The sequence below is a fragment of the Galeopterus variegatus genome, unplaced genomic scaffold, assembly GCF_000696425.1.
Source record: "Galeopterus variegatus unplaced genomic scaffold, G_variegatus-3.0.2 Scaffold8661, whole genome shotgun sequence".
NCBI lineage: Eukaryota > Metazoa > Chordata > Mammalia > Dermoptera > Cynocephalidae > Galeopterus > Galeopterus variegatus.
Window position 1 is genome coordinate 63,282 of NW_007734772.1, and position 12,708 is coordinate 75,989.

General features: G+C 47.0%; 1 pseudogene; it reads left to right on the forward strand.

Moving 5' to 3' along the window:
• Positions 1-5,912: 5,912 nt before the first annotated feature.
• LOC103608645 lies at positions 5,913-6,288 on the forward strand (annotated as a pseudogene).
• Positions 6,289-12,708: the final 6,420 nt, after the last annotated feature.

Below are 12,708 nucleotides of genomic sequence, written 5' to 3' on the forward strand. Positions count from 1 at the left end.
CACTATCCAGTGCGCCACCGGGCCGGCCCGGAGCCAGCCTTTAATGTCAGTTCTTTCTGATTCTAGAGCCCACAGTTTCTGCTTGCATTTTGCACCGTGGAATGGAAAGTCCTCCTCCGAATGTGCCTTCTTCTCCCCTTTGTTCTTCTATTCTTCTTCCTCCTCCTCCTCCTCCTCCTCCTCCCCTCACCTCCTCTTCTTCCTCTCTATCCCCTTGTAAACCACTCGTTTCTCTCTTTCCCTTCCCCAGTCTTTGTCCACAGCCCAGCATTGCCACGGCCCATGGACAGGAAGCCTGGGTTCTGAGATTCCATGTCACCTGCTGGGACGGTCTGTATGTGGGATCCGAACCCTCGGGCGGGAGCGCCGCCGCGCTTCCCAAGCGGCACACTATCCAGTGCGCCACCGGGCCGGCCCGGAGCCAGCCTTTAATGTCAGTTCTTTCTGATTCTAGAGCCCACAGTTTCTGCTTGCATTTTGCACCGTGGAATGGAAAGTCCTCCTCCGAATGTGCCTTCTTCTCCCCTTTGTTCTTCTATTCTTCTTCCTCCTCCTCCTCCTCCTCCCCTCACCTCCTCTTCTTCCTCTCTATCCCCTTGTAAACCACTCGTTTCTCTCTTTCCCTTCCCCAGTCTTTGTCCACAGCCCAGCATTGCCACGGCCCATGGACAGGAAGCCTGGGTTCTGAGATTCCATGTCACCTGCTGGGACAGTGAAGGGACTCTGGCTTCAGAGACACCCCTACATTACAGGGAGGAAGTCCAGGGCTTCCAGACTTACTATCCATGCTGAGGCCCCTCCCCTGGCTCCAGGGTTGCTTGGCTGGGAGATGCACATTAGTTTCTACTTCACTCCCTCTAGCAGCTCAGATGTGGAGCTATCCCTGTCCTTGGTGTCATGTCGTCGCCAATGAGTGAGTGATATCATTGTTCCCAGGTTTATTTTCACACAGTGCCAAGGAGCTTCTTCTGGACCTCAATGATCCTCACAGCATCCTAAGAAGTGGAGCATTATGCCCCTTGAGTGGGGGAAACTGAGGCCACTCAGCAAGTGAGGGGCAGAGCCAGCGTCAGATCCCAGCGTCCCTAATTCTCAGGCCAGTGTCTGTAACAACATGGCAGGCACAACCTGTGAGTCAGTCCTGGATGTTGGTTGTTTTACTTTTTATATTTTATTNAGCATGAGTCTCACCCTGCCTGCTCTTCAGAGCAGTTGGGGAGGTGGGGGCAGAGCTGTCCGGATTCAGGCTCAGAGTCACAGGGTCTGCCACTGACTCGGTGTGTGTGACCTTGGGCTGTCTCTCCTTTGCCTCTGCAGGCTTCAGTTTTCTCATCTGTAAAACCATCTCTCACAGGACCAGGGTGCTGAGCTGACACACACCCCTGCCCCTGCCCTGGCAGTCTGGACGTGCTCAGAGCGTCCCAGTCCCCCGCGGGTTCAGAGCTGGACACGGTCTACACGACGGCTTGTCTTGGCGGCAGCTGCTTCACATCCCCAGCAAGGCTTTAATTCCTCCTGCTGGTAACTGGATCCAAGCGTCTGGGCTGAATAAGCTGATTTGTAGAAATTACCATTCCCTGGGGCTGGTCACATCAGAAGCAGCAAGTGGTTGTTCCGAGTGCTTCGGAATGAGCCCGAGTCCAGCTGGGACAAATCCATCCCTCCAAAGCGACATCTGCTGGAAGGCAGCATTGAATTATGCCACATTATAATAGCATTTCATTCACTTCCTGTAACCTTTATTTAGCCAGAGTCGAAATCTCCCACCCCGAGGCTGACTTCCCTGTCTGGGGACTTTCCGGGCAGGAGGCGTCCTGGGCTGCTCCGAGCAGACTGCGTCATGGAGGGTGGGACGGGGTCGGCTGCAGAGTGATGGGCTCTGGGCCAGGCACGGGCAGACAGGGAGACGAGAAGGCGGGGCTTGAGAGGACCACACCCAGGGGACAATCCACTTTCCAGGGCCTGTGACCCAGCACCGGTGCCCCTGGAGACTCACGTCATCATTCATCCACTCAATTTCTCACTCATCAGACATTTTCTGGCCACTGCTGTGCGGGGGTAACGTGCCAGGTTGAGGTTCACAGGTGATAAAGAGCCTGTCCTTGCCCTCGAGGGGCTCACAGTCTGGCATGAGAGACAGAAACTCTGCCTCAAGAAGTGCAGTAAGAGGCACCAGGGAACAGGAGGAGGAGCATTTAACTCCCTTGGGCTCAGGCAGGCAGGCATGTGTCTTAGCACACACTAGCGCCCCAAAAGCAGACCCAAGACAATGGCTGTGGCCTGGCAGTTCATCTGAGAGGTGACCCCAGGAAGCAAGTGAGGAAGTGGACAGATGGAGGCACAAGAGAGGGAAGAATCAGTGAAGTGTGTACTAGTGAGGGGGTTTCAGCAACATGCAGCTGGGGCTCAGTCCTGCTGGGGACCCTCTGAGGACTGCTGGGAAGACGCCTCATAGTCATCCTCCTAGGAGGAGGAGCATTTAACTCCCTTGGGCTCAGGCAGACAGGCATGTGTCTTAACACACACTAGCGCCCCAAAAGCAGACCCAAGACAACGGCTGTGGCCTGGCAGTTCATCTGAGCGGTGACTCCAGGAAGCAAGTGAGGAAGGGCAGAGACTGAAGCCAGGAAAGGATAAAAGTCAATGAAGCATGTACTAATGAGGGGATTTTGGCAACAGGCAACTGCTGGGGCTCAGTCCTGCTCGAGACCTCTGAGGACCACGTAGAAGACACCTCAGGGTCATCCTCCTGAAGGACACGTGGGCATTTATCCACCAATGCTAAGACGTTAACTTCTCCTCCTGCCCCTGTACTTCCAGCTGGCACCTGCCACACAGAGAAGCAAGTTTTCCAGGTGCCAGAGAAGGAGGAAGAGAAATGCAGTGGTTGAAGGTAGGAAGCTGCCAGCAGGCTCAGAACTGTCTGTGGCTACAGAACTCAGGGAGTTGAGGGGAGACAGCCTGCCCCTGTACTTCCAGCTGGCACCTGCCACACAGAGAAGCAAGTTTTCCAGGTGCCAGAGAAGGAGGAAGAGAAATGCAGTGGTTGAAGGTAGAAAGCTGCCAGCAGGCTCAGAACTGTCTGTGGCTACAGAACTCAGGGAGTTGAGGGGAGACAGGCTGGAGCACCAACAGCATCTGCTATGACATCTTAGCAAAGCTACGTTTGAGCTGAGTTGAAGCGTGAGTAGGAGTTTTGCAGCTGGAGCAGGCATGGGGTATGGCTAATCCAGGCAGCTGGGACAGTGTGTGGATGGGAGGGGAGAGAGGAAAGTGGCTCAAAGAGCCAGAGAATTTCAAAAAATAACTTATTTCAAAATTAAGTATGGGGATATCTGAGCAGCCTTTAAGCAGGGAAGTCTTCAGTGGTGAAACTGGGGATAGAGGAAGAGAGAAGAAAAGAGGATACTCAATAGGGACAGCCTCCTGCAAAGGCAAAAGGAATGGGCCCAGAGGAAAAACAGATTGGCCTTCGATCAGGGGGAGAAAGATGCTGTCCTGAGATGGTTAAGAATTCTGAGCTGGCTGAGAATAGGTTTCAGAAAGGAGGGAGTACTTGAGGTTATCTATTGGGAGAAAGGAGTTGACGGTTGGGGGTGATGGGGGGCTTGAGAAGGGTGAAGGATTTGAATAGTCCTTGAAGGTAAGGGGAGTCGGAGGAAGGGTAGGCGGTGCTGGAGCCAGCTTCCGTTGGCACTCACCCCTCGGCAAAGCTGCCAGTATCCACTGAGTGCGGTTTTCTCAGCAGCCTCTCAGCAGCTCAGAATAGGAGTTGAGAAAGCGATGATTGCATTGGAAAATGCCTGGGGTTTTGGTAAGACAGGGTGGCAAGAGGAGAATGCCAGCCACCTGCAGGCACAGTATTCCTGGGGGCAGGTCCCACTGGCTTCCTTCCTATACTTTCCTACCCTTGAGCCAGGGAGAATGGGAGGATTGAAAAGACCACAGCTGGGAGTTTGGGTACCTGGGCTCTCATCCAAGCTCTGCTGCTCATTTTCTGTGTGACCCTAGGCAAGTCACTCCCCCTCTTGGGACCTCTGTTTCTACACCTATTAATTCAGAACTTCTCATCCTCAACATTACTGACATCGTGGGCCAGATAATTAATTCCTTGTTGTCCTCTGGGAGGCAGAATTGCCCCCAGTTAAGAACCACTGTATTAATCTTAATAATAATAGTATAATTGTAGTAATAATATAATTGAAACAATAATGATAAGACCTATCCAGCCAACCCATGAGAAAAAGCGTTCTCGTGAGGATCACATAAAATAAAGGAAACTGAGGTGAGGAGAAAACCCTTGTAGCTCATCAGAGCAGCTTGGCTGTGAATAGTCATCTTTCACAACTTCTCCTCAGTTTTCCCACCTGTAAAATACATGGGCGAGAGGCTGAGCAGAGCCCAGAATCCAGGCACCCTGGTTCCAGGCTGTTTCCACACTACCAGCTTTGTGAAATTCCACCTTTTTGCAGGGCATTCTGGGAGGATGTCCCATCCTTGTCTTTACACAGTAACTGAGTTGGTCTCAAAGTGGCTCTGAAAAAGGCCAGTGAGGGGAAGGCCAAGATGAGAACAAGAGGGAACCCAAATCTTGAAAGGACTGAGATGGAGGTAGCAAAGGAGACAAGACGACGGGGTAGAGAATGTAGGAGTAGGGTCCATTCAGGAGGCAGAGACCAAACCAGTGATCTGAATATGGAAAAGTTAATGTAAGGAATTGTTCATTAGTCAAAGGGGGTTAACCACTAACGGGTAAAAGGGGACTCTAAAAACACAGGAATGGCAAAGTCTGAGAGTATGGCTGAAGCTGGTCTGTAAAAGTGGCTGCCAGGCAAGGACAGCCCAGCCTGAGGGTGCAGCAGATCTGGTCCCGATGGCTGTTGAGGGGAATGCCACTGGGCAGTTCCTACACTAAGAGAAAACAGAGGTCCAAAACCAGAAAAGAAATGTCATCCGCTGCTATCACCTTGCAATATCCCTGCAGTGCCCTCTATTGACAGAGATTAACATTGCACCAGCCAGCAAAGAAGAAATGTATACAGGGGCCAGCTCCAGCATCACAAAGCAGGGCAACGAAGGGTGGACTTGGAGCTGAGAGACAATAAGGGGATAACTGTCACAGTCCTTGCCTTTGGCTAAGCACCTTCTACACAATCTTGAACTTCCACTTACAACAAAACAATTCTATGTTTTCTATGTTTCCTCCTAACAAGATGCAGTCATCCTTTGTACAAATAAGGAAGTTCTTGAACTTACTTCAAAATGAGGAGTATATAATTCTAACATCACTGTTTCCATTAACAGCTATATGAATTATTCCTCAAATTCAGTACAGTCACACTGAATATTGTTTTCTGAAGCTAAGTTGTAAAATTAACCTCCACTAACTTGCATATAAATAATAATGGGAAGAAGAGAGAAGAAAATGATTAACATATAGACATAAATTTATGCATAAAACAAGCAAAGAGAAAATATGCAAGGCTACTATAGTCTTCATTTTTGTAATTGGCCACATGACCATAATTTATATCTATGGTTTTCTTCTTCCACTACCCATTCCACATTTCCTCCACCCTCAACCAGAACTTCAACTAGTTGGGGTTTTTTGTGGGAAGAGTGAGCCAAAACTTCATTCCTGAATGGTATGAGTCCTCAACTATCCTGCTTTTTTTGGATTGCTGAAGTTTTCCATTAACCTTTACAATTGAGAGGTATTTCTCCCCACAGCAATTCTGAAATGCAAGGCTTAAAGTTAGAAGGAAGAAAAAAAATACAAGATAATTTGGGAATACTATTGACAAGGAATGTGGATCACTTCAACTCCAGAAGTAACTGTGGATCAACCGTCCCCCAGGGGTGCAAGCAAGGAGGACATTGATACTGTGGTTCTGAAGAAGTGGCAGGAAAAGATGCAGCCCTTGGACATCAATGACATGGAAGGGCCAGAGGAAATGAAGGTGCTGGAGCCTGAGGAATATTTCAAGCAGTTTCTGCCTCCAGTCATCGATCAGATGCGGGAGAATACTGCATCTCTTACTCGGGAGCATGCAATAGCATATTTGAAGACCATGAGTAAGTTATGGGAGGTGGACAGTATGCTCGTCCAAATAAAAACCCAGGTGGAGGCCTCGGAGAAGAGTGCCTTGAATTACGTTAAGCGTCCAAATGGGGAAGCTGATGAGAGTATGGGAGTTGTGCGAGAAGGCCAAGGAGAAAGCTAAGGAGATCACAAATATGATAGAGACATTGGTCAAGCCTGTCTGGCAATACAGAGAGGCGAGGTGACTTGCAGCAGGATCGGCATTTCACAGCTGATGGACTCCGGTCAGCTGGTAAGGACGGAAAGACAGCTTGAGGAAACTGAAACAGCTTGTTTTCTCTGTTTTGTTTTCATGTGTTTTTTACCTTTCACAGCTGATGGACTCCGGTCAGCTGGTAAGGACGGACAGACAGCTTGAGGAAACTGAAACAGCTTGTTTTCTCTGTTTTGTTTTCATGTGTTTTTTACCCCCATGTAACAGTCTCCCTTATGGTCAGTGGTTGGTGACCTTGATATGGGTTTAGATCATCAAATATATCTGGTTCTGGAAAGATAACTTTTGTTGGAGAAATGCCCTCATGAGAGAAATGGGGCTTAATCAAACGTTGTTTCAGTGGTCACATTCATTCTTGCTACTTTGCTGTGTTTCTGAAATGTTGGACATGGCCTTGTATTTTGTTGCTGCCTATGTGACCTGATTGTTTTATGGAACTCTGCAACACATGAAGACTTGGGGTCTGAATCTTCCAGTGTTAGAGATGCACTGGAAGGCACTACACCCCTTGGTTGTAGCGGGGGGAGAACGTATGGATGACATTGCTTTGCATAAGGCTTGGAAGAACCGGAACACAGTTGAAGATGGAGGATGGTTTTCTATATATTTTGAAACTTCAGTTCCTCTGTGAAACAAAGAAGGAGAGCTATGTTTTGTGGCACACTGTCTGATGTATATTGTGTAACTGTGGGGTGAGTTCGTTTAGACAGCCTAGCTGACCTTACACGACAAAGGAGTTTAATAGGGAATAATGCAGTACACTTCATTATTGTAATACCCTCACACATTACAGGGGCTTCAGAGTATAGCATCAAAGAGACAATTAACAAAGAACTAACAAAGAGCCTTGAGAGGCTGGAGAAAGGAAAATGCATCATCAGGGCTGATAAAGTCTCTTCAAGTTCAGGGTAGAAGATCTAACAGGGATTTGAGGTCAAAATCAAACATGTCATAAGAGCTCGTTTGCCTTGAAAAACAAAGACCTAAAAAGCCTTTTTTAAAGTAAATAAATTTGTTGTCCAGATGATCAAATCCCCTATGTATGTTAATAAAAGAATCATAAATTTAAAAATTAAATTAAAAACCTTTACCATTGGGCATGGAAGTACTAAGAGGCACCCCCAGAGAACCCCCTGAGTTCCGGACATAGTCCTCCCTGCCCCCATTGCGTAAAGGCAACCAATTTCCCCTTGGCTGGCCGATTCCTCAGGATCGTCATTCCATCCAGTAGAGTAACCCTTTTTCCTGCCTGTTTTGTTCAGTGATGTAAGGACCCTAAGTGTCTAGATGGTAGTCTCATCCTCTCATTCACTGGAACCGTCGTTGTGTCCTCTGGTACATCCATCCCTGGCCCCACCCACAGTCTTGGGAACAAATATATCCAAGCCAGCAAGGCTCAAATTTAAGACAAGAAGCAAAAATTCCGCAAGTGCGTGATTAAGAATAATAGTGAGAGAAGCCTGTGCCAGTTGCTATTTATTGCTTCTTAGATCCGAACACACCCTTCAAGGCCTGCTTGTGATACTAGAACATTTTTCTCTTGCAAGCTGGCATGATGTTAATCATTGTNAAACCTTTACCATTGGGCATGGAAGTACTAAGAGGCACCCCCAGAGAACCCCCTGAGTTCCGGACATAGTCCTCCCTGCCCCCATTGCGTAAAGGCAACCAATTTCCCCTTGGCTGGCCGATTCCTCAGGATCGTCATTCCATCCAGTAGAGTAACCCTTTTTCCTGCCTGTTTTGTTCAGTGATGTAAGGACCCTAAGTGTCTAGATGGTAGTCTCATCCTCTCATTCACTGGAACCGTCGTTGTGTCCTCTGGTACATCCATCCCTGGCCCCACCCACAGTCTTGGGAACAAATATATCCAAGCCAGCAAGGCTCAAATTTAAGACAAGAAGCAAAAATTCCGCAAGTGCGTGATTAAGAATAATAGTGAGAGAAGCCTGTGCCAGTTGCTATTTATTGCTTCTTAGATCCGAACACACCCTTCAAGGCCTGCTTGTGATACTAGAACATTTTTCTCTTGCAAGCTGGCATGATGTTAATCATTGTCAATAGATGGCACTGGCAGGACACTGGACACTCTATCTGATTCCAGACTACTTTGCTTCTTGTTCCTGCAGCATGAGGCAGTGTGCAAGACAGTCAGTGGACCACGCTCCTAGTGACAGCAGCACCCCCACATCTGGCGTCCCAAAATCAAGATCTACGAGAGCCTGAGCTCACTTCCATGCATCTTCCCAATGATGGCTCCCTATCCCCCAACCCCTACCTCCAACACTCTGGGAAACTACTTGGCAGCCAGTACCCCAGCTGGCTTCCCAGCAAGTCCAACAGCAACCCCCACAGGTAGCTTCCAAATTTCATCAGCACCTCAGCAGGTAGTTCTCTGCCCAGTAACCTTGGCCCACCATTAGACCATCTCTGGCCTAACAACCCAGTGAACTTTTCCACCATCGAGTGGGCTGCAACTACACCATCTCCAATGGCCTAAACCCCAGCAGTGGGGGGATCCTCCTCCTTTCCAAGTTTTATTCTTTGCATACCCTCCTTCTATCTTAGTGGTACTATTTAGAGGTCTCTTTTATTCCCCTTTAGTTAATCCGATGTGGTCTCTTGACTGACACAGAACCACTCCTACTTCCACCCTTGATAATGAGCCCAAGTATTCTAAGAATGAGGGAGGCAGCACTGTACAATGGTGTCTGATTCAAAGCACATATTGCATCCTTTAGGGGTTTGTCTCCCAACTGGCACCATTCCTGAGCCTTCAGTAAGCCATTCTACCTTTTAATTAGGCCATCCACTTCCAGGTGATGAGTCTCGTGGGGAGACCAGGTAATTCCACGGGAACGAGCCCCCTGCTGCATTTCCTCTGCTGTGAAGTGAGTTTCTTGAGAAGAGGCAATTCTGTGTAGAATACCACAATGATGGCTGAGACATTCTGTGAGTACATGGATGGTGGTGTGGTCAAAAGCATTACAGGTAGAGACAGCAAATCCATATCCAGAAAATAATTCTATTCTAGTAAGGAAGAATCCCTGCCCCTTACGTGATGGAACAGGCACAATGAAGTCAACCTGCCACCAGCCAGATGACAGGGGAATGGTGCCATATTGTGGGCTCATGTTGGACTTTTCTGTTGGAAGGTTGAGCATCCAGCAGCAGCAGTATCCAAGGAAGTCCTTAGTAAGGGGACGTTCATGTTTTTGAGCCCATGCATATCTTCCATCCCTGCCACTATGGCCATTTTGTTCATGGTCTCACTGGACAAGCACAGAAATAGCTGGATAAAGAGGTTAACTTAGAACCACAAAGCATATCATTTTGTCCACCTGATTATCAGGGCTTCCACTGCAGTGGATTCTCTTTAGTGGGCATTCATATGGGACACCAATCTTTACAATCTATGTGCATTCTTAGGAGTCCATCTCCACAGCTCTTCTCCAGAATTCCTCGTCACCACTCTTCTAATATTGTTCCTTCCAAGTCCCTGACTATCCACCCAAACCATACCATGAACAACTGCACATAAATCAGTGTAAACCCATACTTCTGGTCATCTCTCATTCCAAAATGGAAAAGCAAACATACAGTTTGAGGTTCTACTCCATAAAGAGATTTTCCTTTACCACTGTCTTTCAGGGTCACTCCTGATGGGGCTTTAATACTTCAGTCTTCTATTTTGGGTGGTACTAGCATCTCATGCAGCACCATCTGTAAACCAGGCATTGGCTTCTGTTCTTCAGTCAACTGGCCATAAGGATCTGCCCATGAAGCCACAAGCACAATTCAAGAAAGAGGAGGCAATGAAGCAGGAGATGACATTGAAGGAATCTGAACCACCGACTCCACAACTTACTCATACCACCCAGACTTGCCCAAGCGAGGTATCTTTTATACCATTCTCATCTGATGATAATTGCTGCCACACAAAACTAACCTTACAGATATTTGCATCAAGAGAATTCTAAATGGGAATCTCAGGCTCCATAGTCATTTTATGTCCCACAGTCAGGTATCCAGTCTCTACCACAGTCCAGCAGCAAGCTAGACACTGTTTCTCAGAAGAAGAAGTGTTATCTGCACAAGAGACAATAGATTCACTTCAAAATCCTAGAGGTCTGCACTGTGATTCTGCTGCTGGGGCTTGCCTGTGACTCCATACAGCATCCCTACCTGCCATGGACACTTTGACAATCATTGGCTCCACTGGACCATACATAAGGACCAAGTAGTAAAAGGACTTGTACTGAAGCCTTAACTGGTTTCAGAGCCTTCTTTTGCTACGGTCTCCACTCAGAACTGGAAGCCTTACAGGGAATTTGGTGATGAGTCAAAGTAACACACACAAATGTGACATACGTTACCTCTAAAATTCAAAAAGCCTGTATCAAGTAGGTCAGTGTAATATGCAGCAACTTGTCTTTTCTCATAGTAGGTTAGTGTAACATGTAGCAATTTGACTTTCAGGTTAGAGGGGATGTCACAACATGTTTTGGACCACTGAGCCCTCAGAAACTCCACTGAGACAGCAGACCTCTGAAATGTAACGTGATTCATCTCCCATCCTCTCATTCACATATGCTGTGCTTGCTACTTCCTGTTCCTCAGGTGCAGTCAGCTTGTCATCAATGTAGTGCACGTATGTGATGCTTTGTAGAATGTCAAGATGATCACATTATCCGAAGACTGTATTAACGACAGAAAACAAGGGACTTGACTTAGCTCTGAGGCAAGACTGTGAATGTGCACTGCTGGCCCTTCCAGGTAAAAGAAAACTGGTTTTGGTGGTCCTCACAAATTGATATGAAAAGATGCAGTAGATAGGTCAACAGCTACATACCAACCAATAGACTAAGTTGCTCCAGTAAAGATACTGTATCTGGGACAGCAGCTGCAATTGCAGTCACCACCTGATGAAGTGGACAATAATCCAGTCATTCTCTCATCCAACCACTTGCACAGGCCATATAGGCAAGTCAAATAGGGATGGGATAGGAATCACCACCTCTGCATATTTCAAGCCTTCATTAATCTCTGAAATTTGCCCAGGGATATAGAAGTACTTGCAGTTTACTGCCATGGTAGAGAGAGGAGGTTTCAGGAACTTCTATTTAAGCCCTTCCTTTCATAATGGACCTCATTCTATGAGTCAGAGACCCAAAGCAGGGATTCTTCCATTTACCAAATATGTCTATTTCAATTATACATTCAGAAACTGGGGACAGAACCCACTTGGCTAAGTATCTATCACCTGGCTACCTAAGTTACCACTTTGACTGGTGGGCCACAGAGGCATTTTGCATCCCCAGCAATTACAAACTCAGAGTCAGTGTCTGGGTACCTTCTTTTTCCAAGTATAGTCATTCTAGTAAATGGCCACAGATCCCTCTGGAGAAGGCTTGGAGAAAGATTGATAGGACATACTTATGGCACTGCTGCAGAAACCTCCTACAAGGTGCCTGGCATCCTCTTCAATCAAGAGGCTCTGATCTGTGAACTGACTTAGGCCTAGACACTGGATGAGAGGCCACAACTCTCCGATGTGGTGGTTCAAGTCAGGTTTTGGCTACCAGTACTAGAGGTTGGTTGGTTGGCTTTTCTGTTATACAGATCAAGCAGTACTCTAATACGCTGTCCATCTATTTCCCTTCTCACACAGAAAGTTCCTTACACAGGAACACAGGAAGTGATCGATTAGTCATCACCAAAGATCCCTGTGGGCCAAGACATTCTGATTCCTGGTACATGCCTGCTGCCCTTTACGGTAAATGCACCCACCTTGCTTTTGGCTATTAAGCAATGCCAATTAGCTTTAGCCATGCCAGGATTCTATCATCCCCATAAAATCAGGAAGCCCGTATAAATGAGAGCATGCTCCATGGTAATACCTTGACTACAAAGGCGAACATCCACAGAGTTTCTTAAGAATACAAGTTCTCTCCTCAATAATATATTTCTCAATGCCTTAGTTAAGAATGTGTCTTCTGAAAATTTTCATGGAACATAGTTTGGGGGTGGATGTGCAGGTCACACATGACAGATCCACTCCAACATCCTATCTCCTTAAGCCTTTGGATTCCCTCTTCCATCTTATACCACAGAAGCTCTGCATCTCAACTTCATTAAACGTAAGCCACCATCAAGATAAGTTTCAGTCTACCTAACCAAGTAAGCTATTAGAGCCAACTTTAGCTGTACAAGTTAACATGTTAAATACCAAATCCACATCCATAAATTCTAAATAACTGAGTATAATCTTCCACCCTTAAAATCAACTCCCACATATACTCCCCAAGATTATGTCAAATTTTGCCATTAACAAAATCTTGCCTTTCTCCTGTTGTGTAAACTATCTCTTCTTGGGTCATAGCGTATACCT